The sequence below is a fragment of the Corvus brachyrhynchos genome, unplaced genomic scaffold (assembly GCF_000691975.1).
Source record: "Corvus brachyrhynchos isolate BGI_N302 unplaced genomic scaffold, ASM69197v1 scaffold1, whole genome shotgun sequence".
Lineage (NCBI taxonomy): Eukaryota > Metazoa > Chordata > Aves > Passeriformes > Corvidae > Corvus > Corvus brachyrhynchos.
Genome location: NW_008237222.1, coordinates 2,055,547 through 2,074,864, shown reverse-complemented (window position 1 = coordinate 2,074,864; position 19,318 = coordinate 2,055,547).

Below are 19,318 nucleotides of genomic sequence, written 5' to 3'. Positions count from 1 at the left end.
CTGATAAAAATAGCTTATTGAGAAAATCTAGCTTGAAACACATTTACTGTTTCACTTGGTGAATTTATAGGATGAATAAATATGTTTTGGATTTTTTTTTAATAACTTCTCCTTATTTTAGTATGGCCTTTTTTTTTCTTATTTTTCTTTCACACTGTACTTATTATTGCTATTTCCACCAGAGCCAAAGGCAACAGATATTCATTAATTAGTTATTACAATCATTAAAAAATAATGACTCCTAAGCACATACATTTTGACAGATTTCCTTGTACACTCAACTCATCATTATGGGATCATTTATGTCCTATGAATTTTTGAATCTGCCCTGGGTGATTCTATCAGCAGATTTAGTTTGTGATACAGCTCCATAGGATAGAATTACTATGAATCAAATGAAAAAAATTGAAGTGTTAAAATATATTGGGTTCTGAAACCTGTTGAAAATATTGTATGGATTTAACACATAGTTAGGTGTTAAATGGTGTAAAAAATACCTCCATAATAATCTGGTTACTTTTTAGTACCTCATTATTGTCACACAGGACACTAGGCTAAACAATGAAGAAATACAATGCCTAATAGATTTCAGAAAGATTTTCAATCCATTTTTTCTTGCTACAGTTAGTGATGGTATTATTCTAACCAATGCCATGAATTACTGAAAATAACATGAGAAACATGGATATTGAAAAGATGTATAAAGAGACAAGGAGCATATGTTTAATTCTTTATCCCTTAACTGGATTGTAGTTCAGAAGTGAGATCATAATCTCTGAAACTTTTTTTTTCTTAAAACTGCATCCAAACAGAGCACACAATCACTGAGAAATGCAGCCAATAAGGCAGGTTTTTAAAGATTAATTTTAAATCTTATTTTGGATAAGACGCAGGTTGGACTTACTGTATGACTTTGGGATGTTTATCTTTTGCAGAGATTAAAAGAAAAAATATTCTAGCCTGTTTACTGATTCTTCAAAACTTGACAAAAAGTATTCAGAAGAAGGATTTACTATACATTTTAGTGAGACAAGGCTGAAGCAAATTGGGATTTTTGGAAAGCAAACCTATTTCTGCTGGTAACCTACAAGATGTGTCTTGTACGTTGTTTCATTTGTGTGGAAGGTAGTGTGGGGAGAGAAGGGAATGGTCTTGTCCTACTAGTGCCTTGGTTTTTTAAGTTCCCATAGTCATCTATTTATTTGTGCAGTTTTCATTCTGCTGTTCTTTATATGAAAAAATAATCAAAGAAATTATAGAGAGACTGTCAAAGTTTTTTATCACTTTTCAAGCAAATAGACAACAGTTTTATTGTCTTTTTGTGCATTATTCCATCACTGTGAATCAGCTTTCCTAAAAGGTGATTATAATGACTTTTCTGTGAAATTACTTTAAAATTATGATTGATATTTTATGACCGGCATAAATCAAAACAATATTCTTGAGGCCAACTAGTTATTTTCTTTGCTTGATTGCTTAATTTGGATAGAAAGCACAATTTCATAAAGAAATTCAAAGTTGCATTATGTGTGCATACTGAAATGTGAAGAAAATGTAGAGTGCAAAATTAAGTATAAAGAGAGCAGATAAGAATAAAACTAGTGAATTTAAATAAAGCCATGTCAAGTCTTGGCGATTGCTGGTGTGTTCTTGCCACATCAGGGCTTCTGAAGAACAATCAGTAGAATTAGAATAATCAAATAATTTCCCTGATATTTATGCTCAATTCAAAGACACCATGTAGGTAACTTCTTAGTTGTACCACTTTATTTATTTGTGTTTCATCTTTATAGCTTGAATTTTTAGGCAATTTTGACAATTTTATTGAATGAAATAATTAAACTCTCATGTTTGTCTTGAATGATTCTTGTTCAAGAACACCTACCTGAGTCTGAGGAAGGGAGTAAATACCCTTTCAAGGTGATTTGAATAGAGGAACCTCGGCTATGGAATTTAGGTGCCTGAGTCATTTCTAGAATCTAACACTTCCTTGCCTGTGAAGGGTGTGGTGTCAGCAATGAAACCAGACACAGTACAGGAGAATATTATGCAAGACCACACAGCACCACACAAAACCTCTTGATCTACCTTTCCCCTGCTCCAAGGTTGTGTTCATTCAAGGCTGCAAAACAGAACCTCTGAATTATGTCAGAATGATTTGCAGCTGGCAGAGAGGCACTATCATTGCTGGCTGGAGGCACCAAATGAATTTTCACTTCTGCCAAAGTATATATTACACTGAGAAACTAAAAACTCAGTACACTAGATTGGTGCATATTTGATGCCCTTTTCTTTAGTTCTCAAGTGAATAGTTTATAAACACATAACAGAAATATATTTTTGGGTTCAAAATTTAACATTCAGCATTTGGTTTGAAAAAAACAAAAAACAGCTAAAAGGTTGAACTGAGTGGATTTGGTGTGCAGAGATTGTAATTATTCAGCAAATCACCTGGGACATAAAGTCTGAATTGTCATTTCTAGTGGGGATTCAAGAAATTTTCTGGATGGGCTATGAAGTCAGAAATACAAAGAGATCTGAAGCTGCAGTTCTGTATACAAGCTTAAGAAAAAGAAATCATATTTCATATTCCTTTTCCTGTGCCATTGCATTAAAACTTGTAATAGCCTGATATAATCATAGGTAGTGCCTGACAGTTAAACACACAGAGGGGTGTATAAAAAAAATAATCTGTGTTTTTGAACTCAGGTCTTAGTTATGTGTGTAAAATAAAAAGAATATTCCATAGTTCTGTTGTGATCCATGACAGTAGCTCAGCTATTGTCGCTAATCTCAATAAATGTCTGTGAGGCTTCCACAAATATTTAGATAGAAGCATGAATCCTCATGAGGAAAGAGTCAAACCCCTGCCTTGAACATAATTTTGGCTTGCAATTCTTTGGTGCTTTCCCAGCTACTGGGTTTAATGTTTGTCTTCATTACTGTAGCTGAAAACAAGAGCTGGTTTCATTTGTAACTGCTCACCCTGTAATGGAAATGTTAATAAAATGCTGAACTGCAGAAAGGGCCTGGTAGTAGACATTCTAAACTGATGACAAGAGGAAGTGTGTAGAGACTGGGAATCCAGCATTCTTAAACAAAAATCATAGGGGTGAAATTTTGACCCCTATGAACAGAGAAGTTCGAGGAACTTCAATGAAAACAGGATTCATGGTAAATTTTAGAAAGTAGGTACCCGAGATTAAAAGTGCCCAAACTAAGAGGTCCCTTTGGAAAACCAGCATTTGAATGACATACTAGAATTCACACAAGGAGTCATTGTCAGAACTGAGATGAACTCATGATTTCCTGGCTCTTACTGATTGAAATTACTTCTTAGAACTGGCTAGCATAGCAATAAAAGCAAATTTTGCACTACAATAATTTTTGATACTGTGTTCAACTTTATAAAAGATATTCCTTGGGGGTGAAATTAATGAGCAACACATAAAGACTGGTTATTCACACCTTATGCAGCTGCACTTACAAGAGGATTGGGAAAGGTGAAATCCAGCCTCAATATAAGGCCATGATATGCTGTGCCTAAAATTCAGGGGGTTGTGGCTTTCATTTAATCTTATAGGCTGGCATAATACCTGCTGAATTTCTGTGTGTTCTTCATAAGGATTCCAAGTGACTTGATCTTGATCTGACATTTGCAGTTCTTTTCCTATTCCTAAATGCTTTGCCACAACTCATTTTGATGCATAATCAGGCCTTCTTCCCCGGCTTTCATAAAGAGGGAATACATTCCTTCTTCTCATAAATACTTTATCAACAGTTTCTGTGTAGGATTTACTTATTGCACTTCTCTGAGGTAAATGAATTCAGGGAAATAATGGGAAAACCCACAGAAAACCGTTTAAAGGGATTCCTCTGGCATTATCTATGTTGTATAGATAATAACAGGCTTTCACTGGCAGACCAACCATCAGCATATGTAAGGCTTCTCAGTTAAATGTGAGCTGTGGAGAACAATCAACTATGAAGGAAGAGTAGCATACAGACGTGGTTACCTGCTCTGTTTTTGCAATGCACATTCCATGTTTCACTTTAGACAGACAGACTGAATTTTTAGCAAAGAAATTGAAAAAAAAAAAGGTACACCGTAAGAATCTGTGTTGAGATGGGGATAGGAATCAAGTGACACCTAGTATGTCCTTCTCTTTGGTTATTCCCTTTCCACCATGCAGGTGAAGAGATATAGTACATGATAAGTTGTAATATCTCTGATTCTCAAATTATTTGAAAGAATTTTTTTAATTAGCATTAATTTTTCAAATGTTGCCATCTTTATTATGAAAGACACACAAAATTCTATTCGTCAGGAGTCTTCTGTGGTCTAATTACCAATTTTATTACATCAAAATTTCTTCTAGAAGTCAACAGGATTTGGACTTCAGAAAGACTGAAAATTAATTACAGAGCTTGGCAGTACACTAGAATCACTGGATTGTATACTCACTAAGGTAAAATAGCACTAGTAAAAACCTGCTTTAAATTTAAATTTTGCTATGCTAGTCTCGAATGACGTACTCTCTTACTCAGAAGTCACATTTTGTGTATTTCTAAGTAGTCTTTGCTGATGATATTTGTGTCATGTTTCCTGTGTGGTGAGATAGCATTTACAGCATATCTAAATGATATTTTGCAGTTAGCTCAATGTCATATATACAGGGATACCCCATTTCTAAGACCAGGCTAAATATTTGTGTTAGCTCATCTCCAACACTACTACAACACTTCAGTACTATAGTAATTACAGTAACTTGCAATAGAAGAATAGTTTGGAATGAAGAGCAGAATGTGATCATGTCAGCAGACCAGCGTAGGCATGCCCAGAGGTGTTAATTAGGGTGGGAGAGCCTATCTTCTTAATGCTGTAGGTGAAGATAAGGAAATATTTTTAATGGAGGAAGCTGAGAGTGCCAAGCTTGTCAGAACTATACAAAATGTTATTAATAGGAAAATAGTTTTAATGGATTGGTCTTGAAGAGAATTGCGCCATATTTTCTTATTATCCTACTTACAGACTCCTTAGGTGAACTCCTAAAAATACCTAAGGTAATACAAACATCCTCTGAGTGTTGTTTGATTCCAAAGAAAGACACCTTGATGATGACAGATTTAGAAATATGGTTCTAGAAAAATATTTGCTTCAACTCACAAATGGGGGTGGCTTTTTCAAAAATCCCTCTTGGATTACCCCACTTACTGCATTTAATAGTAGACTCTTAGGCTAGTGTAAAAAAGACAAACTATTTAGGACTTCCTATTTTAACCACATTGCAAAATAATCACTGTTCAGTTAAGCATGTATCCTCATTGCTTTATTAGAAAGATTAATTTGTGTATTCTGTGTATTTCCATGACTTATTTGTAGCAAACGTAAACAACTCTCCTCAAAAGTTGTTAGTTTAAGGTAGCCTTTTAAAAATCACCAAAATAAAATAGATCATCAGACCAAAAAAATGAAATCCTTGAAAACCTAGAAAAGAGCTCCTTGAAGAGATGATTCAGGCTTTTTCTAAATGTCAACTTCTATAAAAAACAGGTGAAATAATTTTCCTTCCTTTTTGACCATTCTTTTGTAATACATATCCATTTAAGTTTTATTCAACAGGTATATTCAGCTTTGGACCACCAAAGCTATTTTGCAGTAACTGGATTTCATTTTTACCATGTCAGTTACTAATTTTCTCTCTTGCTTATCTGGTTTTCTTTATGTACAGCTTTGGAAGAAAGATGTCTACAAGTGGCACGGAAATGCATATGTTATTTGGCTCACCAAGAAGAAACAGTAGGAATTACATACAGTCTTAAAACTAATTTCTTGTCTTCACAGGAGAAGTACAACTCTTTCAAGAGGTTACTATACAATGTGACCTTTTTGCATCTCACAAGTTTTCAATTAGATTTTGACTCTGAGAAGATCTTAAAAGAGAATTATTGATAAAAAAAAGGTCTTATAAGCAGAGAAATAAGGTTGAGGTCTCACATGGTCCCGCATCCAAAGGTTTTATTCATGCAAGTGCATGAAGAAAATAGATTTGAAAGTGTTTGAGACTGAAAAACAGAGAACAATTTGTCTAATGGTGTTGTAGTTTTATTTATTTATGGATTATATTGATTTTTTTGTCATCAGCTATGAAACAAACCATGTTCCTGAATCAGCTTCCTCAGCAATAACAAGTGCAAAATAACACTCACATTAAAGTAAGTATTCCCAACAAAGAGAGTTCTTGTAGCATACTCTATTTCTATTAGCCACATTTCAGAGATGACTGCGTATTATATTTCTCCTGACAGTGAAAATTGTCTAATGGTAATAGTTCAAGCTATTAAAAAGAAGTAGAATATGAATGCTTTCTTCTTTCCTTCCTTGCCCTCCTAGAAGACAGAAAAGGAGACTTGACAGAGAAAATATCTCAAGTTGTTGCGATCCAATCTTATTTTTGCTGACTGTAAAGATTTCTACCTTCTGAAAAGTCAATTGGACTTGACAGAGTACAAGTATGAAACAGATTTAGATTTCAGATTATAAATTCTCTTTGTAAGGGTTCCAATGTACAAATTTCACAAATGGACCTACATCACAGCTGAGACTGTTACAGCACTGATGATATTCTGAACAGCTGCAAGTCCAGTGGGTTGTTATTTTTATTTATAACACACCTGTACAACTTGATGGCTTTGGACCTAAAATATCTGCAATTATAACTTGCTGATTCCCATATTAATCTAATACAGTAAGTCTGGCCATCCTTTTCTGCATATTCATTTTTGTGGGTGTGTATTTAGCTATTATTCTAAGTGTTTCCTAGTTTACTGTGTTTTCCACAGTAGTCTCTGGTTTCTGCAGAAGTTCTGTGTTGCTTGGACAGCTGTCATGTCATGCCCAAGCAGACTCAATAATATAATGCAGAAGATTGTTTATAGGCATCTCTTTAAGGTTTGAAATCTTATATGGTTTCACTTTGTGTAAGAATTTTGGCTGTTCTAAAGAAGTGCCTTGTAGATGATTATTACTAGTCAAAACTACCACACTGTTAAATAAGTCTATTCCTGTTATATGTTTGAATTTACTGAGGTTAACCAAGTACATGTTTATGCTCTGTGGTGCAAAAAAACCTTTAACATTCCAAAACCTGCATTTTCATTCCAAAACATGACTGTTTGCCCATACGGCTTCAAAATTAATATTTGAATTTATGAATCAGAAACATTTTAAACAAAACTATTATTCTTTTTACATCCTTTGCTAAAGAGGTTTCCTTTGCAATTTTGTTTTTTCTTTATATAAAGAAGAATTAGAGATGACAGGGAATCTATAAAACGAATATGCCATTTATCATGATAGACTATCTTTATCAAAACAAATGTTGATATCCTGTCTTATAAGAGTCCATCCATTATTATCAGACATTATGAATACACTAAATTTAGTGTATTTCCAATTAAATAGAAACCTTTTGGTATTTAAAATAAAAACTCCAAGATCTTTAGTGACTTTTTCAGATAAAATTGTATATTTTTCATTACAGTCAGGCTCAACAGGATAAGCAATTTTTCTTTGCCTTTTGTTTTGCTACTCTTCAAATGCTTACACAAGGTAATCATATATCCATGGTTGTTATTTATCTAAGGTTATCATATACCCACCATTATTTGTTTAGATTGCACAAGCCCAACTTCGGTTCTTTTTTAGTTGTTTTCTTTAGTCATAAGCCTGCTTTCTCATCATCTTACTCATTCTTTATGCTCTACTCTTGGTTGTTTCTAATTTTTTTCTTATTCTTTAGGAAAGCTAAAATGGAACAAAGCATGAAAGCTAAAATTTAACAGAAGTGTATAGAAATGGACTATAAACTTTCAGATATGTAATCAGAATGAGACAAAGATAACCTCTTGCCAACATTCAGGATTCCAGTGCATTACAGAAAATTATGTGAAAACCTAGCTTTCTGATTTACTGCATATATGTCCTTTACTGGGTTTAATAAAAGAATCTCCTTTAGTCATTAATGCCATGCAGCCTAATACAGAACGTATAATGTCCTTGATCTATTGCTGCAAGGTCTGGCAGAAGATTAAAATGTTTCATGCAAGTGTCAAGGTGCCTATGAAAATATGACAGCTTGCCCAGTAAGTTGTAGGATAAAATGGGGTAACTGTTGTTAGCCTTCTCTGAGTACAGTTGTTCTTAATTATGCCCAGAAATTAATCCTGCTACTTTTCAACTGAATGTAGACTATATAATAATAGAAAGCTGGAAAAATGAATCTTCAGAGTTTCACTGGGCTAGGACCTGAGTGCAAATAGGTGTAGCTTCATTTAATAGAGTTAAGTCTGGTAAACTGAGAGTCTGACCCATATGTGGATATTTCAAAAAGATAAGCAAAAAATAGCTTGAATATTGGATGTCTTTTAGAAATTCCTAAAAGGTGGCATTTGGGGTTACATTCAATTTCTGAACTTAATTTATAAAGTATGTTAACTAAAGAAGGATTGTTTGGACAGAATGAGTATGGAAGGATGATATTTATTCCTTTATTAAAGGTCAGCTGCAGGCAAGCAGGTTTCCTACTCCTGCAAATAGTATTCAGGTGAGGATTAGGTAGTTCTTGGAAAAGAAGTGCCAAGAATCAAATTCCAAAGTGGATCACAGGAACATTCTTCTCAGATCACAGACACAAAAGAAAAATCAAGTGTTCGTGCTCAACTACAGAAATGCGATCCTGGAAGGAGTCAGGTCTATGTCCACAAATGAGGTGGTAACTAGAGATGGTGGACACTAACTTTATGTTGGTCTGTTAAATTTACATTAATTTTAAAGAATATTTGTGGCTGTTCAGATCCATGGCTTTGTGGGGAGCAAGTTCTCTATATATAGATAGCAGCCCTTCCATATCAGATGTGTATTTCATTCACATCCTGCTCACTGTGAAATGTAGAACACATCAGCAAGTGAAAAATGTACTGCTGAGGAAATGGGGACATAGATGAAGAGGGACTGGGCAATAGCATTAATAGATTTAGCATGGGAAATATAAAATAATACGTTTATTATGCAGCAATATTCATTCCATTGTCTCAGTTTAATTTTAGTGTGGACAATTGTTCAAACCTCTGGCATGTCAAGCAGAGAAGAATAGCCTAACAGCATTTGTGGTTTCAGTGCCACAATCCATATTTCCTATGTTTTATTTCCTATCTCTTGTTTTTCACAGTCAATTTGTGTTTAGAACATCCTTGCACTCTGCCCCAGGGACAGATGCACTTCAGAAATTCCTTCCTTCATGCATAACTACCTATCTAGTTCAAAACTCTGTCTGCAGTCATGGACATTATATATGACAGAGAAAAATGAAAAATCTCCACCTATTAAATGGTTCACAAGCATTGTAAAGCATTTAAAGTGCACATCGGAAATGTCTGCACTTTGGGAGTCCAAGACTGATACTGCCTTATTTTCCTTTCCTAGGAGGTACTCATGGTCTGCAAAGCTTACTAGCTTACTAGGCCTCTTGTTTTCCGTTTTATCAGAAGCTCCTCCTTGAACTTTTCTGTTAATTATTACTTTACATACCACAGTATGGTATGTAAATACCATGAGAGTGGTATTTTTGAAGCACACTTCACCTTTAAAATTTTACTCATCATTTTCTAAAGCCGGATCACATCTGACAGAAACTGGCAGACTACTTTCTGCTACTATTTCTGTTGGGTTAAGAGACTAGGGTCCTGGTAAGAAGCAACGTGCAAACAAGAAGTAGAAAGTCTTGTTTTAAAGACTTGACAGGCGCATATATATTTTCAACAACAACCACTAAAAAACATTGTGTTACTTAACACACAACCTCACTCAAAATTCAGGATTTGTTTCAACTTTTTTGCAAATGTTTTCTGCACTTCTCCTAGTGAACGTTGCCACTGCTGAGTACTATAGCACCGGGTTCCTTTGGTGGTTTATATACTATGCCAAAAATACGTTTTATTGCTTTGCTTCTTCATTTCACTGGCAGGTTCTTGCACTAAAAGAAAAATCATCAGGACTATTTAGTAAAAATCCTGAGATGAACTTCAGTAATATCTACCCTGGCTGGAGAAACAGCCTAATTTGAGACAATTTGGGTCAATGTGTTGAAAAGATTTTTTCACTGGAATACTACTGATGTCAAACTCCTCATATCTTCTTACTCTTTCTCTCACCTCTCTCACACACATTTAAAATTTGATCTTTATCTCTTTCCATTTATTCAGACTACCATTTTATGTAGAAAATAGACAAACATTCTTTAAATTTTTCTACATTTGAAGCTCAGATTATATGATGACATAGTGAAGTCTGCCATTTATGTATTACAAGAGAACAAACTATATTTATTTTGGGATTTGCCTTTTTTCAATTAATCACATATTCTCTTTTCATCAGTCACAGGAAAAGGGGAAAAAATTGAAACATCAGTTCCTTTAAATACTGGTTTTCCTTTCCCTTGTCTTATTTATCTACTCACTAAATCTGGCCTGATTTTTTTTGAGCTGTTTTTTTTAATAGGTGTTTTCCTGTGGTTAGTTTTCCTATCAGTCTATCTTTGACTGCATTATCATTAAAATGGTGCAGCTCCCTTTACTCAGTCACAATCATCTTCCTTCAAAGCTCAAAAGTGAGTGACCAACATTCTTCTTGAAGTTTTTGTGTTTTCATTAGACAACATGCCTTCTCCTTTGAAATCTGTCAAGACTTCAGGTAAAGGATTCATGACCTGTACATAAAATAATATTCACACCTACATTGCAGTCCTGTAAACAAATGTGGTCTGTCAGAGAGAAGCAATTGGATCATCGGTGCTTTCATTCTCAGGTAGAAAGTATCTTCTATTATTTGGCAACTGCCAATGAAATGGGATCTTAGTGTGAAGTGTGTTTTATGTCTTATCAAGACTACTAATTCAGTTTTAGGAAAAAAAATATCAGTGTCTTTAATTGGGAGGCGAGAAAGCAATTACTGTAATATATTTTGTAACCTTTGCAAAAACAGAGAAAACATTCAAGAATAGGTCACTCTTGGAGCACAGTCCCATGTAAATAAATAATTGTTTGTTTACATACATGAATAAGATTCAAAGAGACATTGATTTATTAAATGAAGGGTCATTAGTACTGGAGGCAAAGGATAAACAATCTTGCATGGAAAGACTTACTCTAAAAGATGACACTAGCTCTTATTTTCACTAGGACATGTAAATCAATTTAAACTGATTTACTGAAAGTTTGTTTTTAAGATATGCCATTTTATACATTACTTCTAACTTTAATGAGTGCATAATTAGTATAAGTTGGCATAGTGCCTATTCATTTTAACACAACTCTGTTGACTTACTCCACCTTAAGATCTTGCTCATTAGCAGCAGTTATCCTCGATTTGCTGTAATAATATTAATACAAGCCTGTTAGGAAATTTTTTTAAAGACAAATATTTAGAGAGTCATTGATACCTTGCTTCTCACAATGCTTATGGAAATGTAGGCTGTCTAGATGTAATGTGTCCTGAAAATGAGAGTAATTGTCCAGCTGCTGGGAAATTCCAGTGGGTAATAATAAATTTTACTTGTCCAAAAATATTAAAAATAATCAAAATGTTGCATTAAGAAAACATTGATTTAGAAAATATCAACAAATAGATTATCTCTTGAATATATTAATTTTACTTCATGTCATTTGCTTTCATAAAATTGCATTTGCATTATTTTTGTTTGTGCCTTGCTGTGATCTACCTAGAGGGTGAATTAGGTCCCTCTTCAGGTAGAAGAAGAAGTTATTTTTCAGAGGTACCATTTTCCGTAAGGAAAATAAGCCTATTAAGGAACACTGTGCCAGGATAAAGTAGAAGAGGAACAAAGCCCAAGGAGGAAACATAGATTAATTTTTTTACTCTGAAAACAGGCCATATTATTTTATGGATGGAGCAATTACTAATATTGAATTGATAATACTGGAACATAAATACTGTAGTAACTATTTTAACTGAGTATCAGAGAGACAAGTAAAAAAAATTATCTAGAATTAGACTATAATGTATGTAACAAGAAATATAAAAAGGGTATATGGAAACCAGAGATCTGGTAAAAAAACAACCTGCAATGTAATTTGGTGTTCTGACATCAAATTTTTTTAGCACCATTTAAAAGGCAAAGGCTTTTTAATATTTTTCCCCCCTGTTTACGCATTAATGTTCATACTTCATGCTGGTGAGCTACATCTGGAGAGAACACATAAATGCAAGTTATAAAAAGAATGGGTTTGAAAAGCACAACTATTTTTTATTTAGATACTGGCTGCACACTTAATTGATCTGTTATGAAAATATGACTGGTTTAGTGCTCCAAGAGATTAAAATAATACTTAATAAAAGCCAACACATTCAAGTATATTTAAAACACTTATTGTAACAGTTGATTCTACTTAAAATAGATCTTTAAGTCAGTGAGAACATTAAAAAATTTAAAGGGCAAAAATATATTACTACTTTGCCAGCAGCTCTACATCAGACAACAGCACAGCAGCTCACCACAGTGCATGCAGAAGGAATGTCAAATGAAGGAAGGAGGTGAGGAGGAATCAGCAGTTGGTTACATGGTACAGTGAAACCTCAAAAACTCTTATTCAAAGCATTTACATTTTCAGTCAGGGGCATGCTGCCGTATTTAAACAGAGTTCATTTTTATCTGGAATGCTATTTAGGGAAATGATAACACTAAAAGAAAGTCTTATACATTCTGTTTTTTTCTGATTTCTACATCCCTCTTCCTCCCTGCCAAACCTGAAAGATCATCTGACATCAGAGCATGAGTATTGAGGGTTTTTTTTTTCTCACGCAAAGCCACATTGGAGTTCTTCCCAATTACTGGTGCTGTACTGGGTCCCACACCAGAGGTAATCAGCAGAGATCACAGCTGTCATATCTAGCCTTGTACTATACTTTTCAATATATTTCAGATGTTTTTAATGTATGTTTTATACCTCAGAATAAATATACTTTGAATTTTATGAAGATAATGGATGTAACTAATTAACCCAAAATATTAAAACATAACAAAAGCACAAATAAGTATTCAGAAAAAATTAGGTCATCTTGTGTGTGAATGTAGTAATAGTTTGTTTCCACTTATATTGCATTTATTGTATACTTTTAACATGCTATCTACAGTATTTCTGAATTTCTTTTAGCCTGAATCTTGCTTCAACAAAGTTTCTAAAGATAGCATGAAAAGTGTCTTTGTTGTGTCTTAGTTTTTCTTGGCTCTGTTAGGCACAGAATGAAAGCAAGAAGTATTTGGCCTTGTGTATCTAAGTTGTCATTTGGAAATTTCAAGTTTTGGTTTCTTCCCTGCATGCTGAGGTTTAATTTAAACCATGTCACCCACCCTGAGCAATGATGTCATATCCCTCTGTGATAGCTCTCTGAATTTCTCTGAAGTTGCCAGTGAGTTAATGCCATTCTCTCCTCTCATAAATGTTGAGCAAGTGCAATAAAGAAAAATCTAGCACTTGTTCATGGAGAAAACTTCGTAATTTGTAGGACAAATGCCAGAGTCAATGTTTAATTCTCCATTAATATAGAATGAAAAATAATTAAAAAGTTTTTCAGAATTTAATTTTAGCTCAGTTTAGTCATATAATCATTATGGTTGTTCTGGCTTCAGGCTTTCACTTACATTTCAAGGAAACATGTCTTGCTTTACAATAGCAGGTATTGTGGTTCCTCATGCTGCCTTTCAAGGCTGTCATAAATTAATAGTAAAAGAAAAGGTTTTCCATGTTATTTTATCCTTTTCCCTTTCTAGAATAGGATTATTGTTCTTATGGATTATCCCTTACAATGGAAACTGCAGAACTATACTCAGTATAACTTAAAATCACTGAGCAAATCGCTTCCATCACCACTTACTATTTAACAGATGCAATGATGTATGCAAATATTGATTTTCAAATGTCGTAACAATTGTATTCTGAACTTTAATTTGAAGGACCCATTAATACTGAAAACCAGACAAAGACATCAGTCTGTATCTACTTTATACTTCATTCCTGCATCTACAGGAATCATTCTGATATTTAATCTGATACAGATGACACAATGAGACAGAAGAAGGAACAGAGACAGACTCTGAAGGTAGAGTAGGCACTGGTGTGGTTCAGAAGATGAAAAAAACTAATGTAAATTTTACAAGTTACATCTTAGTCATAAAGCACATAGAATCAAGCTTTGTGGGTCTTCCATTAGACACAATTTCTTTGTGTTAGTCTCTGTGAACTTCTCTGCATAGGATAAATGAGATTAAAAGGTTAAGGTGTGCAGTATAAGTTACTTTTATGGATAGTACAGAGAGAGGAACACATCACAACAAAAGGGGGACTGGCTACTTTCTGGAGTGATTTTGATTTACATCGACTCTAAAGATAACCTACAATGTAGCAGAGATAAGATGACCAACTCTAAGATGGGGAGAATCAGGTGAAATGTTGGTTTTAAGGAGTCAAGGCTGATATTGACCATGTACAGCTGGATTTTAATTATGTTCCAAAACTGTTGCAACATCCATAGTTCTAGCAGCCTAGAAAATTTGAAAGTATTTTGGGAAACCAAATTTCCAGAGATGTGTTTGTCATCTTGTTTGTGTAAAAATCCCACAATCTATGTCAAATACTGCATAAACATTTTGGATTTTTTTCAGCAATTGTGCTAACATGATAAAGTGCTAACAAGCCGGTATGTAACACTGATGAAATTTACATATATAAATTTTATTTTTTCTATATACAACAAGGATAAATCAATCATTATAGACCACTTTAGACAAGCCTGTCAGGTCTAAGAATTTATTGATTATTTTCTAAAGCAGAAAATAAATATTGTGTCCTTCTTAGCTTTCAAAAATCTTGCTTACAGGTATACCACTGAACATATTTATATATTGCCTTTTTTTCCTCTTGAAAAGCAATTGCTGTGCAAATTATTTTGACCTATTCCTTCTTGAATGGATATTTCTGCATATGAATTGACAGGTGCTATAAATATTGTTTATGGTCTTGCCTTGCTTTGGGTTTTGCATCATTTTTTCTTCTTGTGTTATTGTATATATTACTTACCTTGGAGAAAATAATTTAAACATTTAGTTTAACTCCCACTATTTACATTTTATTCCTAAGCAAAAAACACCCAAAATCCCCTCCAAGATTGTTTACAAATATTTCCTGGTCCGTGCAAGTAATATATATTTCACTGATGCTTTTTATGGCTCTGCTTTGTTGCTTTTCTTTGAATGACTGGAAGCTTCTCTTCATTAAAACAGGATATGCCTTTCACTATTCCAATTAAATCAAATCTTTTTCATAGAAACAGCTTAGCAAGTGTAAGGATATGCGTTTTCTGGTTTATGCCCACAGCTATACTAAACCGTCTTGCAGTGGCCTAATTTTGTTCAATAAAGGCTGCATTAGTATAAGTCTGCTCTTATCAAAATAGCCACTTTTAGGGGAGCAATATTTTTTGCTAATATAAAGTTTTATACACTACGTAAGGATAGTTCAGTTCAAAATACTTGGATTATTTCAGCACAATAAAAGAAGAATCCTCAAAGGAAGAGAGAACAGCGACAGCATTTCTGGGAGCAGAAGGGATGTACCTGAAGGGCAGGGAAAGACTTGCCCTTCCATCATCATGCTGTGATAGGAATGGTAGCAAGTTACCCTTTTTTTCAGAAACTCTGCTTTTCAAGAGTGATAAAACTGAGAGTACTGTTTGTGTATCTATGTGGCCTTCCTCACAGTAAAATTGCAAATATAACAGGCAACTTCAACTATTGGAAAAATAGAAACAGAGCTCTCACAGATACTAGATGTTTCATAGGATTTGTCTGTTTTGCAATGCCACATGGAAAAGATCCTCTAAGTTTGACTCCATTGAGGAAAAATCTCTGTTTCCCTCAGGCTGACACACCTTTGCTATCAGATGGGTATCTGCCAGTGTCAAATGGGTATGTGTCTGCATCAGATTTGTAACTTAATTTCCATTTATTCACAGAATCACAGAATATTTGAGGCTGAGAGGAACATCTGAAGGTCATCTAGTCCAAATGCATGTGCAAGCAGGGTCACTGAGAGCAGGCTGCCCAGGAGCTTGTGAATATCTTCAAGGATGGAGATACCACAAATTATCCTGACAATCAGTTCCAGTGCTCAATCACCCTCACAGGGAAAAAGTGTTTCCTGATGTTCTGACAGAAGAAAGACATTACATGAGAACCTGTCTAACATATAACTGTCCAGTTCAGTGACCTCTGGGACCCAACTAATCTTCCTATGACAATTATAATTTGGTATGAATATATGTATATGTATATATATAAATGTACATAAATAAAATCATACAGAATCATGCTGAGACCATAGACTGATGTTTGAAGGCACCAGGACTGTCTGAACAGTCCTGAAAGGCATTGTAAGGTGGGGGAAGCCAAACTTGGCACTTTCTCGTTCCTTATTTTTTACAGGAACAGCCTCTGCACCTGTCCCAGAAACCTCACCCAGATTTTGATTTAGCAGAAGCTATTTATTTTGTTCCAAGACAAAGCCCAGGACCTAGATAATCTGCAGACCAGTACTCAAGATCAAAGCTTTACAGTGTATACAAACACTGGGGAGTGCTGGTTTTGAAACACAAGTTTTATCAACTCTGATGTTCATGAAATGACTTATTTCAATGTCCTTTTTTATCCCAGCAATATAATACTTATTGCTTTTTGTGATGTTTTAATTAATATTCACAAATGTTACCAGAGGAAGGGGAATAAACAAGAAGAAAATATTTTTGCTATTAAATAGTGGCTTGCAGAAATAAAATATCAAGCTGTCAACTGTGCTTTAATATGCATCTTTATTTCCCATATTAATTTGTTTACATCCAAATGCAGAATATCTATACCTTAAGTAAGTTCCCTTTTCTCTGCTGGAAATCTTTTTTACTTCATCATGTAAATGGAAATGTTTTCATATCCTCCCCCAAATATTTTATTCTGCATGCATGGCAGGATATTGATTCTGTATAATATATCTCCCAGAACAGTGTAACAGGCTCTGCCTGGAAATATGTGTGTGCCCAGTATGCCATGAAAAAAGAATAAAGATCTCAGAAGCAAAGATTTCCCTAATTGTTTTATTGGGGACAGTGGAAATGTTATTAGAGAGACATAAAACTTATTAACAAACAGCATTTGTGAAAATGTAAAACCACTTATTTTCTGTATTGGTAGCCATTCTTCATCATATTTTTAATTGTATTTCTGACAAAACAATAAGAAAAGTAAGCCTGCTTCTCCTAACAGATCATTCATATTCTAATAAATAAGAGTTTGTATAAATCATGCATTCTATCAGCAAATGTTATCAACTGTGATGAAGAAGGTACATGTACATCCTACCTACTTAAAAAGAATAACTGTCAAATGCAGCCTTTCTTGTCCTACATACTATTAACAGCTAAAATTATGCTAATCCTTGTAAAGAATTTATTGACTTTTATTTGGATAAAATAAGAGGAAAAACAAAGAAAAGAGGAACAGAGTATCTTCCAGCTTTCTAGTCTAAATAGCAGGATAACTTTGAGAACAAAGAGATTTAGCTGTCAGTGAAGACAGTTTCTAGCAGAATAAGGCATCAGTCCAAACTGCACAGCAGTTTTCTTTGCCACTTTGTTTGTTTCTCATTTCTGTCTCATTTATGTTCCTTATTTGTTTGCTTTTATTGCTTAAGTGACAATGCATACCAGTCTGCACAATTTACATGTCAAGGGTGGGATATGCTAAATCAACACACCATGACAACCAAGGAAATAGCAAGTAACCTCTCTCATTGTATAATCTAGAAATCAGAACTGAAAGGAGACCTTTAGTGCTCTTCTTTTCTGCCTTCCTTCTGTGCAATCCCAAATCCCTTTTAACAGACTCCAAAATATCATTCAAGCAGATGACGGAGGAGATTGAAATCTATTAAACCAGGTAACACTTCATTTTCACAGATCTCTAGATGACTAGAGGACTTAAAAGGAAAAAAAAAGTAATCTTAGTGGTGTATTTAATATTTGAATATTGAATAAAAAACTGCTGCCTTAGTGAGCACTTTTGGCTTCAGAGTGCAGATTCAATTTTTTTATGGATAAATCTGTAACACTAAAATTCTAATGTATGCCAAGTCCTATAGTTTCACATAAGAACTGATTAGCATGCTGTCCCACTCATTTTTGGATGAGCTGTGGGGCATGAACTGGGTTAGGCAGTAGAGAAACACAAGGGGATCTCCATGAAGCTGATCAATGAAAAGTGCACACAGAGCAAATGCAGGCATCTGTACAGGCAATCTTGCAGGAAGGTTCCTAGGAGCCTTGGTGGGTAAGAAAAATGCATCTGTCCAGTGCATTCTTGCAGTGATCAAGGCTAACCACACTCCCAGGGCTGCATCAGTGTGGTCAGTTGGCACTGGCTGGACACCAGGTTCCCACCAAAGCTGCTCTATCACTTCCTACCTCAACTGGACAGGGGATAGAAAATATAACAAAAGGCTTATGAATCTTGGTAAGGATGGGGACAGATCACTCACCAATTACCATCACAGGCAAAAATCCCTTGACTTAGTGAAATTAATTTAATTTTCTACCAATTCAATCAGAATTGTATAATGAGAAATAAAATGAAATCTTAAAAACACTGCAAGGCTTCCACTGAGTTCTCCACTTTCTCCCCTCAGTGCAGGGGAACAGGGAAGAGGGGTTGTGGTCAATTCATCGGAAGTAGTCTCTGTCATTCCTTCCTCCTCAGGGTTAGGGCTCCTCACAGTCTTCCCCTGCTCCAGAGTGGGGTACCTTCCACAGTAGAGAGTCCTCCATGAACTTCTCTAATGTGAGTCCTTCCCAGAAGTTAACTGCTCCAGCCTGGGTCCCCTCCATGGGGTGCAGCCCTTCAGGGATAGGGTCACAACAAGGTCACAGCCTCCACAGGGTCACAAGTCCTGCCAGCAAACCTGCTCCAGCACAGGGTCCTCTCTCCAGGAGGCCACAGGTCTTGCCAGGAGTCAGCTCCAGTGCAGGATTCCCACAGCATCACAGCCTCCTACAGGCATCCACCTTCTCCTGAATGGGGCTCCTCCATAGGCTGCAGGTGGATCTCTGCTTCCCTGCGGACCTCCATGGCCTGCAGGGGCACAGCTGCCTCATCATGGTCTTCAACACAGCCTGCAGGGAACCTCTGCTCTGGGGCCTGGG